We start from the raw sequence: 15,595 nt of genomic DNA, 5'->3' as shown, positions 1-15,595 counted from the left end.
CAATCTCTGGTTTTATGCAGCACCCCAACTCACCTTTACCCTTAAGCAAGAATAAGTTGGTTTTCTAAATTTGAGACCCAGTTCTGTTCTGTAATTCAGTTCCTGTGTAGCCAAGTTTACATTCCGTGTAGTACTGATATCTTATGATGTTTCTTTTTCTGTGTGACTTATTTCAGTTAGAATCATCATACCTGAATCCACTCGTTGTGCTGCTAAGGGCCTGATGACACAGATTTCATTGCTGAGTGATATTGCTTTGTAAGTAAATACCACAACTTCTTTATCCATTTTTCACTTTCTGCGATGTTGAACTTGTACTGTAAACGAGGTTCTTGTAAACAGAGCCGTTCCAAACTTTGGGGTGGCTGTGTCTTTTTGATTTTAATTTCCCTAAGCTATAGGACCATAAGTGGAAGTGCCCTAGGTTCTGTTGCTTTGTTTTTTAGATGTTTCAGGAAACACCATACACTTCTCCCGAGTGGTTGTTGGCAATTTACATCCCGCCCATCAGCATAACAAGGCTCCCAGTTCTCCATGGCCTGTCCTGCCTTTCTGGATTTTACACTTTTCTCAGATGGCCCTTTTGACCGGGGGGAAGTGAGACTTCATTGTAGTGCAGATTTCCTTTGCAAGCTTGCTTGGTTGGCCAAAAAGGGCGTATGCGTTTTTTCCTGAATATATTCAAGAAAAAACGCATACGCCCTTTTTGGCCAAGTGCATCATTGTGGACGTTCTGCCTCTTTTCCTATGCTTTCAATGCAATTCCAGTCTACCTCCTGAAATCGGTTTCCTGCAATTCTGCCCCGCTTTCAAGTCCTCTTGGCAGCCTTACTTCAGTCTATTTTTGGACGAAAGCTGTCATTTATAACTCTGCAGGTTTGTGAATTACAGTGCCCCTGAGCTCCTTTCTTCAACTTGTTTTCTTGTGACCTGGCCGCAACACCGCAGGATCGCTTCAGGCCCTAATCTGGTTCCGGCACGGCACGCTGAGCCTTTGGTTATTTCCTCTTCCTGGTGGGAAATGAGAGTTAAATTTGCCCGTCCAGACACCTCCAGCTAGTCTCTCATTGGTTCTCGCTATTCCTGTTCATCTTCCGCAGAAATTGCAAACTGGGCCAAACAGGAGGTTAAAGGCGCTGACTCTCCAAGTGGGGAGAGTGTTAGTAAAGCGTCTGGAATGTTGCACCCGAGTACCAGGGGAGGAAAACTGAGACATATTTGAACACGTCTCCCGATCACATGGTTGATCATACTCTGGGTTCCACATGCATGTTTTAGCTGAAGGAAGAATACCTTAAACCTGGAGAGTTAAGACCCGTGTAATGGGTACCATGCAATATGACTTCTAAGGGTCTTCATTTGCTCACCGAACCTCTCCAATCCTATCACTGCTGCGTTTATGCCCCTGTACACATGCTTGATTCTCTTTCGGAGACATAGCAATCCATAGGTTTTAAGATACTTACTAGTCAGGTACATTCTTAGGCGTTTAATATGCGGTGTTGAGTCCATTTCGTTGAGCAAGGAGTAGCTCTTGTCTATTCCATATTTGGCTTAAGGAACTTTAACTGTGCTCATTTCAATCTCTGGTTTTATGCAGCACCCCAACTCACCTTTACCCTTAAGCAAGCATAAGTTGGTTTTCTAAATTTGAGACCCTGTTCTGTTCTGTAATTCAGTTCCTGTGTAGCCAAGTTTCCATTCCGTGTATTACTGATATCTTATGATGTTTCTTTTTCTGTGTGACTTACCTCAGTTAGAATCATCATACCTGAATCCACTCATTGTGCTGCTAAGGGCCTGATGACACAGATTTCATTGCTGAGTGATATTGCTTTGTAAGTAAATACCACAACTTCTTTATCCATTTTTCACTTTCTGCGATGTTGAACTTGTACTGTAAACGAGGTTCTTGTAAACAGAGCCGTTCCAAACTTTGGGGTGGCTGTGTCTTTTTGATTTTAATTTCCCTAAGCTATAGGACCATAAGTGGAAGTGCCCTAGGTTCTGTTGCTTTGTTTTTTAGATGTTTCAGGAAACACCATACACTTCTCCCGAGTGGTTGTTGGCAATTTACATCCCGCCCATCAGCATAACAAGGTTCCCAGTTCTCCATGGCCTGTCCTGCCTTTCTGGATTTTACACTTTTTTCAGATGGCCCTTTTGACCGGGGGGAAGTGAGACTTCATTGTAGTGCAGATTTCCTTTGCAAGCTTGCTTGGTTAGCCAAAAAGGGCGTATGCGTTTTTTCCTGAATATATTCAGGAAAAAACGCATACGCCCTTTTTGGCCAAGTGCATCATTGTGGACGTTCTGCCTCTTTTCCTATGCTTTCAATGCAATTCCAGTCAACTCCTGAAATCGGTTTCCTGCAATTCTGCCCCGCTTTCAAGTCCTCTTGGCAGCCTTACTTCAGTCTATTTTTGGACGATAGCTGTCATTTATAACTCTGCAGGTTTGTGAATTACAGTGCCCCTGAGCTCCTTTCTTCAACTCGCTTTCTTTTGAGCTGGGCGCAACACCACTGGATGGCTTCAAGCCCTAATCTGGTTCCGGCCCGGCATGCTGAGCCTTTGGTTAATTCCTCTTCCTGGTGGGAAATGAGAGTTAAATTTGCCCGTCCAGACACCTCCAGCTAGCCTCTCATTGGTTCTCGCTATTCCTGTTCATCTTCCGCAGAAATTGCAAACTGGGCCAAACAGGAGGTTAAAGGGACTGACTCTCCAAGTGGGGAGAGTGTTAGTAAAGCGTCTGGAATGTTGCACCCGAGTACCAGGGGAGGAAAACTGAGACATATTTGAACACGTCTCCCGTTCACATGGTTGATCATACTTGGGTTCCACATGCATGTTTTAGCTGAAGGAAGAATACCTTAAACCTGGAGAGTTGAGACCCGTGGAATGGGTACCATGCAATATGACTTCAAAGGGTCCTCATTTGCTCACCGAACCTCTCCAATCCTATCACTGCTGCGTTTATGCCCCTGTACACATGCTTGATTCTCTTTTGGAGACATAGCAATCCATAGGTTTTACGATACTTACTAGTCAGGTACATTCTTAGGCGTTTAATATGCGGTGTTGAGTCCATTTCGTTGAGCAAGGAGTAGCTCTTGTCTATTCCATATTTGACTTAAGGAACTTTATCTGTGCTCATTTCAATCTCTGGTTTTATGCAGCACCCCAACTCACCTTTACCCTTAAGCAAGCATAAGTTGGTTTTCTAAATTTGAGACCCTGTTCTGTTCTGTAATTCAGTTCCTGTGTAGCCAAGTTTACATTCCGTGTATTACTGATATCTTATGATGTTTCTTTTTCTGTGTGACTTATTTCAGTTAGAATCATCATACCTGAATCCACTCATTGTGATGCTAAGGGCCTGATGACACAGATTTCATTGCTGAGTGATATTGCTTTGTAAGTAAATACCACAACTTCTTTATCCATTTTTCACTTTCTGTGATGTTGAACTTGTACTGTAAACGAGGTTCTTGTAAACAGAGGCGTCCCAAACTTTGGGGTGGCTGTGTCTTTTTGATTTTAATTTCCCTAAGCTATAGGACCATAAGTGGCAGTGCCCTAGGCTCTGTTGCTTTGTTTTTTAGATGTTTCAGGAAACACCATACACTTCTCCCGAGTGGTTGTTGGCAATTTACATCCCGCCCATCAGCATAACAAGGCTCCCAGTTCTCCATGGCCTGTCCTGCCTTTCTGGATTTTACACTTTTTTCAGATGGCCCTTTTGACCGGGGGGAAGTGAGACTTCTTGTAGTGCAGATTTCCTTTGCAAGCTTGCTTGGTTGGCCAAAAAGGGCGTATGCGTTTTTTCCTGAATATATTCAGGAAAAAACGCATACGCCCTTTTTGGCCAAGTGCATCATTGTGGACGTTCTGCCTCTTTTCCTATGCTTTCAATGCAATTCCAGTCTACCTCCTGAAATCGGTTTCCTGCAATTCTGCCCCGCTTTCAAGTCCTCTTGGCAGCCTTACTTCAGTCTATTTTTGGAGGATAGCTCTCATTTATAACTCTGCAGGTTTGTGAATTACAGTGCCCCTGAGCTCCTTTCTTCAACTCGCTTTCTTTTGAGCTGGCCGCAACACCGCAGGATGGCTTCAGGCCCTAATCTGGTTCCGGTACGGCACGCTGAGCCTTTGGTTATTTCCTCTTCCTGGTGGGAAATGAGAGTTAAATTTGCCCGTCCAGACACCTCCAGCTAGCCTCTCATTGGTTCTCGCTATTCCTGTTCATCTTCCGCAGAAATTGCAAACTGGGCCAAACAGGAGGTTAAAGGCGCTGACTCTCCAAGTGGGGAGAGTGTTAGTAAAGCGTCTGGAATGTTGCACCCAAGTACCAGGGGAGGAAAACTGAGACATATTTCAACACGTCTCCCGTTCACATGGTTGATCATACTTGGGTTCCACATGCATGTTTTAGCTGAAGGAAGAATACCTTAAACCTGGAGAGTTGAGACCCGTGGAATGGGTACCATGCAATATGACTTCAAAGGGTCTTCATTTGCTCACCGAACCTCTCCAATCCTATCACTGCTGCGTTTATGCCCCTGTACACATGCTTGATTCTCTTTTGGAGACATAGCAATCCATAGGTTTTACGATACTTACTAGTCAGGTACATTCTTAGGCGTTTAATATGCGGTGTTGAGTCCATTTCGTTGAGCAAGGAGTAGCTCTTGTCTATTCAATATTTGACTTAAGGAACTTTATCTGTGCTCATTTCAATCTCTGGTTTTATGCAGCACCCCAACTCACCTTTACCCTTAAGCAAGCATAAGTTGGTTTTCTAAATTTGAGACCCTGTTCTGTTCTGTAATTCAGTTCCTGTGTAGCCAAGTTTACATTCCGTGTATTACTGATATCTTATGATGTTTCTTTTTCTGTGTGACTTATTTCAGTTAGAATCATCATACCTGAATCCACTCATTGTGATGCTAAGGGCCTGATGACACAGATTTCATTGCTGAGTGATATTACTTTGTAAGTAAATACCACAACTTCTTTATCCATTTTTCACTTTCTGCGATGTTGAACTTGTACTGTAAACGAGGTTCTTGTAAACAGAGCCGTCCCAAACTTTGGGGTGGCTGTGTCTTTTTGATTTTAATTTCCCTAAGCAATAGGACCATAAGTGGCAGTGCCCTAGGCTCTGTTGCTTTGTTTTTTAGATGTTTCAGGAAACACCATACACTTCTCCCGAGTGTCTGTTGGCAATTTACATCCCGCCTATCAGCATAACAAGGTTCCCAGTTCTCCATGGCCTGTCCTGCCTTTCTGGATTTTACACTTTTTTCAGATGGCCCTTTTGACCGGGGGGAAGTGAGACTTCATTGTAGTGCAGATTTCCTTTGCAAGCTTGCTTGGTTGGCCAAAAAGGGCGTATGCGTTTTTTCCTGAATATATTCAGGAAAAAACGCATACGCCCTTTTTGGCCAAGTGCATCATTGTGGACGTTCTGCCTCTTTTCCTATTCTTTCAATGCAATTCCAGTCTACCTCCTGAAATCGGTTTCCTGCAATTCTGCCCCACTTTCATGTCCTCTTGGCAGCCTTACTTCAGTCTATTTTTGGACGATAGCTGTCATTTATAACTCTGCAGGTTTGTAAATTACAGTGCCCCTGAGCTCCTTTCTTCACTCGCTTTCTTTTGAGCTGGCCGCAACACTGCAGGATGGCTTCAGGCCCTAATCTGGTTCCGGCACGGCACGCTGAGCCTTTGGTTATTTCCTCTTCCTGGTGGGAAATGAGAGTTAAATTTGCCCGTCCAGACACCTCCAGCTAGCCTCTCATTGGTTCTCGCTATTCCTGTTCATCTTCCGCAGAAATTGCAAACTGGGCCAAACAGGAGGTTAAAGGCGCTGACTCTCCAAGTGGGGAGAGTGTTAGTAAAGCGTCTGGAATGTTGCACCCGAGTACCAGGGGAGGAAAACTGAGACATATTTGAACACATCTCCCGATCACATGGTTGATCATACTTGGGTTCCACATGCATGTTTTAGCTGAAGGAAGAATACCTTAAACCTGGAGAGTTGAGACCCGTGGAATGGGTACCATGCAATATGACTTCAAAGGGTCTTCATTTGCTCACCGAACCTCTCCAATCCTATCACTGCTGCGTTTATGCCCCTGTACACATGCTTGATTCTCTTTTGGAGACATAGCAATCCATAGGTTTTACGATACTTACTAGTCAGGTACATTCTTAGGCGTTTAATATGCGGTGTTGAGTCCATTTCGTTGAGCAAGGAGTAGCTCTTGTCTATTCAATATTTGACTTAAGGAACTTTATCTGTGCTCATTTCAATCTCTGGTTTTATGCAGCACCCCAACTCACCTTTACCCTTAAGCAAGCATAAGTTGGTTTTCTAAATTTGAGACCCTGTTCTGTTCTGTAATTCAGTTCCTGTGTAGCCAAGTTTACATTCCGTGTATTACTGATATCTTATGATGTTTCTTTTTCTGTGTGACTTATTTCAGTTAGAATCATCATACCTGAATCCACTCATTGTGATGCTAAGGGCCTGATGACACAGATTTCATTGCTGAGTGATATTACTTTGTAAGTAAATACCACAACTTCTTTATCCATTTTTCACTTTCTGCGATGTTGAACTTGTACTGTAAACGAGGTTCTTGTAAACAGAGCCGTCCCAAACTTTGGGGTGGCTGTGTCTTTTTGATTTTAATTTCCCTAAGCAATAGGACCATAAGTGGCAGTGCCCTAGGCTTTGTTGCTTTGTTTTTTAGATGTTTCAGGAAACACCATACACTTCTCCCAAGTGTCTGTTGGCAATTTACATCCCGCCCATCAGCATAACAAGGCTCCCAGTTCTCAATGGCCTGTTGCCTTTCTGGATTTTACACTTTTTTCAGATGGCCCTTTTGACCGGGGGGAAGTGAGACTTCATTGTAGTGCAGATTTCCTTTGCAAGCTTGCTTGGCTGGCCAAAAAGGGCGTATGCGTTTTTTCCTGAATATATTCAGGAAAAAACGCATACGCCCTTTTTGGCCAAGTGCATCATTGTGGACGTTCTGCCTCTTTTCCTATGCTTTCAATGCAATTCCAGTCTACCTCCTGAAATCGGTTTCCTGCAATTCTGCCCCGCTTTCAAGTCCTCTTGGCAGCCTTACTTCAGTCCATTTTTAGACGATAGCTGTCATTTATAACTCTGCAGGTTTGTGAATTACAGTGCCCCTGAGCTTCTTTCTTCAACTCGCTTTCTTGTGACCTGGCCGCAACACCGCAGGATGGCTTCAGGCCCTAATCTGGTTCCGGCCCGGCATGCTGAGCCTTTGGTTAATTCCTCTTCCTGGTGGGAAATGAGAGTTAAATTTGCCCGTCCAGACACCTCCAGCTAGCCTCTCATTGGTTCTCGCTATTCCTGTTCATCTTCCGCAGAAATTGCAAACTGGGCCAAACAGGAGGTTAAAGGCGCTGACTCTCCAAGTGGGGAGAGTGTTAGTAAAGCGTCTGGAATGTTGCACCCGAGTACCAGGGGAGGAAAACTGAGACATATTTGAACACGTCTCCCGTTCACATGGTTGATCATACTTGGGTTCCACATGCATGTTTTAGCTGAAGGAAGAATACCTTAAACCTGGAGAGTTGAGACCCGTGTAATGGGTACCATGCAATATGACTTCTAAGGGTCTTCATTTGCTAACCGAACCTCTCCAATCCTATCACTGCTGCGTTTATGCCCCTGTACACATGCTTGATTCTCTTTTGGAGACATAGCAATCCATAGGTTTTACGATACTTACTAGTCAGGTACATTCTTAGGCGTTTAATATGCGGTGTTGAGTCCATTTCGTTGAGCAAGGAGTAGCTCTTGTCTATTCCATATTTGACTTAAGGAACTTTATCTGTGCTCATTTCAATCTCTGGTTTTATACAGCACCCCAACTCACCTTTACCATTAAGCAAGCATAAGTTGGTTTTCTAAATTTGAGACCCTGTTCTGTTCTGTAATTCAGTTCCTGTGTAGCCAAGTTTACATTCCGTGTATTACTGATATCTTATGATGTTTCTTTTTCTGTGTGACTTATTTCAGTTAGAATCATCATACCTGAATCCACTCATTGTGATGCTAAGGGCCTGATGACATAGATTTCATTGCTGAGTGATAATGCTTTGTAAGTAAATACCACAACTTCTTTATCCATTTTTCACTTTCTGTGATGTTGAACTTGTACTGTAAACGAGGTTCTTGTAAACAGAGCCGTTCCAAACTTTGGGGTGGCTGTGTCTTTTTGATTTTAATTTCCCTAAGCTATAGGACCATAAGTGGAAGTGCCCTAGGTTCTGTTGCTTTGTTTTTTAGATGTTTCAGGAAACACCATACACTTATCCCGAGTGGTTGTTGGCAATTTACATCCCGCCCATCAGCATAACAAGGCTCCCAGTTCTCCATGGCCTGTCCTGCCTTTCTGGATTTTACACTTTTTTCAGATGGCCCTTTTGACCGGGGGGAAGTGAGACTTCATTGTAGTGCAGATTTCCTTTGCAAGCTTGCTTGGTTGGCCAAAAAGTGCGTATGCGTTTTTTCCTGAATATATTCAGGAAAAAACGCATACGCCCTTTTTGGCCAAGTGCATCATTGTGGACGTTCTGCCTCTTTTCCTATGCTTTCAATGCAATTCCAGTCTACCTCCTGAAATCGGTTTCCTGCAATTCTGCCCCGCTTTCAAGTCCTCTTGGCAGCCTTACTTCAGTCTATTTTTGGACGATAGCTGTCATTTATAACTCTGCAGGTTTGTGAATTACAGTGCCCCTGAGCTCCTTTCTTCAACTCGCTTTCTTTTGAGCTGGCCGCAACACCGCAGGATGGCTTCAGGCCCTAATCTGGTTCCGGTACGGCACACTGAGCCTTTGGTTATTTCCTCTTCCTGGTGGGAAATGAGAGTTAAATTTGCCCGTCCAGACACCTCCAGCTAGCCTCTCATTGGTTCTCGCTATTCCTGTTCATCTTCTGCAGAAATTGCAAACTGTGCCAAACAGGAGGTTAAAGGCGCTGACTCTCCAAGTGGGGAGAGTGTTAGTAAAGCGTCTGGAATGTTGCACCCGAGTACCAGGGGAGGAAAACTGAGACATATTTGAACACGTCTCCCGATCACATGGTTGATCATACTCTGGGTTCCACATGCATGTTTTAGCTGAAGGAAGAATACCTAAAACCTTGGTAGTTGAAACCCGTGGAATGGGTACCATGCAATATGACTTCAAAGGGTCTTCATTTGCTCACCGAACCTCTCCAATCCTATCACTGCTGCGTTTATGCCCCTGTACACATGCTTGATTCTCTTTCGGAGACATAGCAATCCATAGGTTTTAAGATACTTACTAGTCAGGTACATTCTTAGGCGTTTAATATGCGGTGTTGAGTCCATTTCGTTGAGCAAGGAGTAGCTCTTGTCTATTCCATATTTGGCTTAAGGAACTTTATCTGTGCTCATTCCAATCTCTGGTTTTATGCAGCACCCCAACTCACCTTTCCCCTTAAGCAAGCATAAGTTGGTTTTCTAAATTTGAGACCCTGTTCTGTTCTGTAATTCAGTTCCTGTGTAGCCAAGTTTACATTCCGTGTATTACTGATATCTTATGATGTTTCTTTTTCTGTGTGACTTATTTCAGTTACAATCATCATACCTGAATCCACTCATTGTGATGCTAAGGGCCTGATGACACAGATTTCATTGCTGAGTGATATTACTTTGTAAGTAAATACCACAACTTCTTTATCCATTTTTCACTTTCTGCGATGTTGAACTTGTACTGTAAACGAGGTTCTTGTAAACAGAGCCGTCCCAAACTTTGGGGTGGCTGTGTCTTTTTGATTTTAATTTCCCTAAGCAATAGGACCATAAGTGGCAGTGCCCTAGGCTCTGTTGCTTTGTTTTTTAGATGTTTCAGGAAACACCATACACTTCTCCCAAGTGTCTGTTGGCAATTTACATCCCGCCCATCAGCATAACAAGGCTCCCAGTTCTCAATGGCCTGTTGCCTTTCTGGATTTTACACTTTTTTCAGATGGCCCTTTTGACCGGGGGGAAGTGAGACTTCATTGTAGTGCAGATTTCCTTGCAAGCTTGCTTGGCTGGCCAAAAAGTGCGTATGCGTTTTTTCCTGAATATATTCAGGAAAAAACGCATACGCCCTTTTTGGCCAAGTGCATCATTGTGGACGTTCTGCCTCTTTTCCTATGCTTTCAATGCAATTCCAGTCTACCTCCTGAAATCGGTTTCCTGCAATTCTGCCCCGCTTTCAAGTCCTCTTGGCAGCCTTACTTCAGTCCATTTTTAGACGATAGCTGTCATTTATAACTCTGCAGGTTTGTGAATTACAGTGCTCCTGAGCTCCTTTCTTCAACTCGCTTTCTCGTGACCTGGCCGCAACACCGCAGGATGGCTTCAGGCCCTAATCTGGTTCCGGCCCGGCACGCTGAGCCTTTGGTTAATTCCTCTTCCTGGTGGGAAATGAGAGTTAAATTTGCCCGTCCAGACACCTCCAGCTAGCCTCTCATTGGTTCTCGCTATTCCTGTTCATCTTCCGCAGAAATTGCAAACTGGGCCAAACAGGAGGTTAAAGGCGCTGACTCTCCAAGTGGGGAGAGTGTTAGTAAAGCGTCTGGAATGTTGCACCCGAGTACCAGGGGAGGAAAACTGAGACATATTTGAACACGTCTCCCGTTCACATGGTTGATCATACTTGGGTTCCACATGCATGTTTTAGCTGAAGGAAGAATACCTTAAACCTGGAGAGTTGAGACCCGTGGAATGGGTACCATGCAATATGACTTCAAAGGGTCTTCATTTGCTCACCGAACCTCTCCAATCCTATCAATGCTGCGTTTATGCCCCTGTACACATGCTTGATTCTCTTTTGGAGACATAGCAATCCATAGGTTTTAAGATACTTACTAGTCAGGTACATTCTTAGGCGTTTAATATGCGGTGTTGAGTCCATTTCGTTGAGCAAGGAGTAGCTCTTGTCTATTCAATATTTGACTTAAGGAACTTTATCTGTGCTCATTTCAATCTCTGGTTTTATGCAGCACCCCAACTCACCTTTACCCTTAAGCAAGCATAAGTTGGTTTTCTAAATTTGAGACCCTGTTCTGTTCTGTAATTCAGTTCCTGTGTAGCCAAGTTTACATTCCGTGTATTACTGATATCTTATGATGTTTCTTTTTCTGTGTGACTTATTTCAGTTAGAATCATCATACCTGAATCCACTCATTGTGATGCTAAGGGCCTGATGACACAGATTTCATTGCTGAGTGATATTACTTTGTAAGTAAATACCACAACTTCTTTATCCATTTTTCACTTTCTGCGATGTTGAACTTGTACTGTAAACGAGGTTCTTGTAAACAGAGCCGTCCCAAATTTTGGGGTGGCTGTGTCTTTTTGATTTTAATTTCCCTAAGCAATAGGACCATAAGTGGCAGTGCCCTAGGCTCTGTTGCTTTGTTTTTTAGATGTTTCAGGAAACACCATACACTTCTCCCGAGTGTCTGTTGGCAGTTTACATCCCGCCCATCAGCATAACAAGGCTCCCAGTTCTCAATGGCCTGTTGCCTTTCTGGATTTTACACTTTTTTCAGATGGCCCTTTTGACCGGGGGGAAGTGAGACTTCATTGTAGTGCAGATTTCCTTTGCAAGCTTGCTTGGCTGGCCAAAAAGGGCGTATGCGTTTTTTCCTGAATATATTCAGGAAAAAACGCATACGCCCTTTTTGGCCAAGTGCATCATTGTGGACGTTCTGCCTCTTTTCCTATGCTTTCAATGCAATTCCAGTCTACCTCCTGAAATCGGTTTCCTGCAATTCTGCCCCGCTTTCAAGTCCTCTTGGCAGCCTTACTTCAGTCCATTTTTAGACGATAGCTGTCATTTATAACTCTGCAGGTTTGTGAATTACAGTGCCCCTGAGCTCCTTTCTTCAACTCGCTTTCTTGTGACCTGGCCGCAACACCGCAGGATGGCTTCAGGCCCTAATCTGGTTCCGGCCCGGCATGCTGAGCCTTTGGTTAATTCCTCTTCCTGGTGGGAAATGAGAGTTAAATTTGCCCGTCCAGACACCTCCAGCTAGCCTCTCATTGGTTCTCGCTATTCCTGTTCATCTTCCGCAGAAATTGCAAACTGGGCCAAACAGGAGGTTAAAGGCGCTGACTCTCCAAGTGGGGAGAGTGTTAGTAAAGCGTCTGGAATGTTGCACCCGAGTACCAGGGGAGGAAAACTGAGACATATTTGAACACGTCTCCCGTTCACATGGTTGATCATACTTGGGTTCCACATGCATGTTTTAGCTGAAGGAAGAATACCTTAAACCTGGAGAGTTGAGACCCGTGTAATGGGTACCATGCAATATGACTTCTAAGGGTCTTCATTTGCTAACCGAACCTCTCCAATCCTATCACTGCTGCGTTTATGCCCCTGTACACATGCTTGATTCTCTTTTGGAGACATAGCAATCCATAGGTTTTACGATACTTACTAGTCAGGTACATTCTTAGGCGTTTAATATGCGGTGTTGAGTCCATTTCGTTGAGCAAGGAGTAGCTCTTGTCTATTCCATATTTGACTTAAGGAACTTTATCTGTGCTCATTTCAATCTCTGGTTTTATACAGCACCCCAACTCACCTTTACCCTTAAGCAAGCATAAGTTGCTTTTCTAAATTTGAGACCCTGTTCTGTTCTGTAATTCAGTTCCTGTGTAGCCAAGTTTACATTCCGTGTATTACTGATATCTTATGATGTTTCTTTTTCTGTGTGACTTATTTCAGTTAGAATCATCATACCTGAATCCACTCATTGTGATGCTAAGGGCCTGATGACATAGATTTCATTGCTGAGTGATAATGCTTTGTAAGTAAATACCACAACTTTTTATCCATTTTTCACTTTCTGCGATGTTGAACTTGTACTGTAAACGAGGTTCTTGTAAACAGAGCCGTTCCAAACTTTGGGGTGGCTGTGTCTTTTTGATTTTAATTTCCCTAAGCTATAGGACCATAAGTGGAAGTGCCCTAGGTTCTGTTGCTTTGTTTTTTAGATGTTTCAGGAAACACCATACACTTCTCCCGAGTGGTTGTTGGCAATTTACATCCCGCCCATCAGCATAACAAGGCTCCCAGTTCTCCATGGCCTGTCCTGCCTTTCTGGATTTTACACTTTTTTCAGATGGCCCTTTTGACCAGGGGGAAGTGAGACTTCACTGTAGTGCAGATTTCCTTTGCAAGCTTGCTTGGTTGGCCAAAAAGGGCGTATGCGTTTTTTCCTGAATATATTCAGGAAAAAACGCATACGCCCTTTTTGGCCAAGTGCATCATTGTGGACGTTCTGCCTCTTTTCCTATGCTTTCAATGCAATTCCAGTCTACCTCCTGAAATCGGTTTCCTGCAATTCTGCCCCGCTTTCAAGTCCTCTTGGCAGCCTTACTTCAGTCTATTTTTGGACGATAGCTGTCATTTATAACTCTGCAGGTTTGTGAATTACAGTGCCCCTGAGCTCCTTTCTTCAACTCGCTTTCTTTTGAGCTGGCCGCAACACCGCAGGATGGCTTCAGGCCCTAATCTGGTTCCGGTACGGCACGCTGAGCCTTTGGTTATTTCCTCTTCCTGGTGGGAAATGAGAGTTAAATTTGCCCGTCCAGACACCTCCAGCTAGCCTCTCATTGGTTCTCGCTATTCTTGTTCATCTTCCGCAGAAATTGCAAACTGTGCCAAACAGGAGGTTAAAGGCGCTGACTCTCCAAGTGGGGAGAGTGTTAGTAAAGCGTCTGGAATGTTGCACCCGAGTACCAGGGGAGGAAAACTGAGACATATTTGAACACGTCTCCCGATCACATGGTTGATCATACTCTGGGTTCCACATGCATGTTTTAGCTGAAGGAAGAATACCTTAAACCTGGAGAGTTGAGACCCGTGGAATGGGTACCATGCAATATGACTTCAAAGGGTCTTCATTTGCTCACCGAACCTCTCCAATCCTATCACTGCTGCGTTTATGCCCCTGTACACATGCTTGATTCTCTTTCGGAGACATAGCAATCCATAGGTTTTAAGATACTTACTAGTCAGGTACATTCTTAGGCGTTTAATATGCGGTGTTGAGTTCATTTCGTTGAGCAAGGAGTAGCTCTTGTCTATTCCATATTTGGCTTAAGGAACTTTATCTGTGCTCATTCCAATCTCTGGTTTTATGCAGCACCCCAACTCACCTTTCCCCTTAAGCAAGCATAAGTTGGTTTTCTAAATTTGAGAACCTGTTCTGTTTTGGAATTCAGTTCCTGTGTAGCCAAGTTTACATTCCGTGTATTAGTGATATCTTATGATGTTTCTTTTTCTGTGTGACTTATTTCAGTTAGAATCATCGTACCTGAATCTACTCATTATGCTGCTACGGGCCTGATGACATAGATTTCATTGCTGAGTGATACTGCATTGTACGTAAGTACCACAAGTTCTTTATCCATTTTTCACTTTCTGCGATGTTGAACTTGTACTGTAAACGAGGTTCGTGTAAACAGAGCCGTTCCAAACTTTGGGGTGGCTGTGTCTTTTTTATTTTAATTTCCCTAAGCTATAGGACCATAAGTGGAAGTGCCCTAAGCTCTGTTGCTTTATTTTTTAGATGTTTCAGGAAACATGATACACTTCTCCTGAGTGGTTGTTGGCAGTTTACATCCCGCCCATCAGCATAACAAGGCTCCCAGTTCTCCATGGCCTGTCCTGCCTTTCTGGATTTTACACTTTTTTCAGATGGCCCTTTTGACCGGGGGGAAGTGAGACTTCATTGTAGTGCAGATTTCCTTTGCAAGCTTGCTTGGTTGGCCAAAAAGGGCGTATGCGTTTTTTCCTGAATATATTCAGGAAAAAACGCATACGCCCTTTTTGGCCAAGTGCATCATTGTGGACGTTCTGCCTCTTTTCCTATGCTTTCAATGCAATTCCAGTCTACCTCCTGAAATCGGTTTCCTGCAATTCTGCCCCGTTTTCATGTCCTCTTGGCAGCCTTACTTCAGTCTATTTTTGGACGATAGCTGTCATTTATAACTCTGCAGGTTTGTAAATTACAGTGCCCCTGAGCTCCTTTCTTCAACTCGCTTTCTTTTGAGCTGGCCGCAACACCGCAGGATGGCTTCAGGCCCTAATCTGGTTCCGGTACGGCACGCTGAGCCTTTGGTTATTTCCTCTTCCTGGTGGGAAATGAGAGTTAAATTTGCCCGTCCAGACACCTCCAGCTAGCCTCTCATTGGTTCTCGCTATTCCTGTTCATCTTCCGCAGAAATTGCAAACTGGGCCAAACAGGAGGTTAAAGGCGCTGACTCTCCAAGTGGGGAGAGTCTTAGTAAAGCGTCTGGAATGTTGCACCCGAGTACCAGGGGAGGAAAACTGAGACATATTTGAACACGTCTCCCGTTCACATGGTTGATCATACTTGGGTTCCACATGCATGTTTTAGCTGAAGGAAGAATACCTTAAACCTGGAGAGTTGAGACCCGTGGAATGGGTACCATGCAATATGACTTCAAAGGGTCTTCATTTGCTCACCGAACCTCTCCAATCCTATCACTGCT

At 43.9% G+C, this 15,595-nt stretch overlaps 1 long non-coding RNA gene across 1 annotated transcript in view; it reads left to right on the top strand.

The window, feature by feature from the left end:
• Nucleotides 1-14,458, top strand: part of LOC307181431 — a 103,911-nt gene extending 89,453 nt beyond the window's left edge. The window contains exon 3 of the long non-coding RNA XR_013826761.1: nucleotides 14,384-14,458. This is a non-coding gene — a long non-coding RNA (uncharacterized lncRNA). The remainder of the gene's footprint in view (nucleotides 1-14,383) is intronic.
• Nucleotides 14,459-15,595: the final 1,137 nt, after the last annotated feature.

Source organism: Stenella coeruleoalba, assembly GCF_951394435.1.
Source record: "Stenella coeruleoalba genome assembly, contig: scaffold_92, whole genome shotgun sequence".
Lineage (NCBI taxonomy): Eukaryota > Metazoa > Chordata > Mammalia > Artiodactyla > Delphinidae > Stenella > Stenella coeruleoalba.
The sequence above is the reverse complement of the archived record's forward strand: the minus strand, read 5'-3'. Positions and strand labels throughout refer to the sequence as shown.